Source organism: Triticum aestivum, unplaced genomic scaffold (genome assembly GCF_018294505.1).
Source record: "Triticum aestivum cultivar Chinese Spring unplaced genomic scaffold, IWGSC CS RefSeq v2.1 scaffold39902, whole genome shotgun sequence".
In the NCBI taxonomy this organism is placed as follows: Eukaryota; Viridiplantae; Streptophyta; class Magnoliopsida; order Poales; family Poaceae; genus Triticum; species Triticum aestivum.
In genome coordinates this window covers 1-1084 of record NW_025289354.1, presented here as the reverse complement: position 1 = coordinate 1084, position 1084 = coordinate 1, and the positions used below count along the sequence as shown (strand labels likewise).

At 48.5% G+C, this 1084-nt stretch overlaps 2 non-coding genes across 2 annotated transcripts; both read left to right on the top strand.

Annotated features, from left to right (window-relative positions):
- Positions 1-350: 350 nt before the first annotated feature.
- LOC123178803 (5S ribosomal RNA) lies at positions 351-469 on the top strand. The gene has a single exon (XR_006489865.1). It is a non-coding gene; the product is annotated as a 5S ribosomal RNA (ribosomal RNA).
- A 367-nt stretch (positions 470-836) lies between these two features.
- Positions 837-955, top strand: LOC123178802 (5S ribosomal RNA). Its single transcript, XR_006489864.1, has one exon. It is a non-coding gene; the product is annotated as a 5S ribosomal RNA (ribosomal RNA).
- The last annotated feature ends 129 nt before the right edge of the window (positions 956-1084 follow it).

Below are 1084 nucleotides of genomic sequence, written 5' to 3'. Positions count from 1 at the left end.
GCGCCTTGTGACAAACATGTCGCACGTGCGCGATATATATTAATCCCGTTATATTATGTTTGACGTTTGCGATATGTTTAAGCTCGATGCTCATTGCTCGCGCGTCTTGGGGCGGCTTTGTGGCGCGAAGAGCGCGTTCTGAAAGGGGTGGAAAAAACTCGTGTTGCTGCAGTATGGAGGGAGGGGTGGAAACCGTGGAAAACTCGTCTCCGTGATTGAGCGGGAGAGTAAGTAGTATAGGACATTATCCATTGTTAGGGAACGGTTGTAATGGTAGTGAGAATGTAGAATCGTCTTTGGAGCGGACCTGGGAGTGGCAAGCATAAGGGACGAAGACGGGGAAACATGTCGGATGCGATCATACCAGCACTAAAGCACCGGATCCCATCAGAACTCCGAAGTTAAGCGTGCTTGGGCGAGAGTAGTACTTGGATGGGTGTCCTCCTGGGAAATCCTCGTGTTGCATTCCTTTTATAATTATTTTTTGCGCCTTGTGACAAACATGTCGCACGTGCGCGATATATATTAATCCCGTTATATTATGTTTGACGTTTGCGATATGTTTAAGCTCGATGCTCATTGCTCGCGCGTCTTGGGGCGGCTTTGTGGCGCGAAGAGCGCGTTCTGAAAGGGGTGGAAAAAACTCGTGTTACTGCGGTATGGAGGGAGGGGTGGAAACCGTGGAAAACTCGTCTCCGTGATTGAGCGGGAGAGTAAGTAGTATAGGACATTATCCATTGTTAGGGAACGGTTGTAATGGTAGTGAGAATGTAGAATCGTCTTTGGAGCGGACCTGGGAGTGGCAAGCATAAGGGACGAAGACGGGGAAACATGTCGGATGCGATCATACCAGCACTAAAGCACCGGATCCCATCAGAACTTCGAAGTTAAGCGTGCTTGGGCGAGAGTAGTACTAGGATGGGTGACCTCCTGGGAAGTCCTCGTGTTGCATTCCTTTTATAATTATTTTTTGCGCCTTGTGACAAACATGTCGCACGTGCGCGATATATATTAATCCCGTTATATTATGTTTGACGTTTGCGATATGTTTAAGCTCGATGCTCATTGCTCGCGCGTCTTGGGG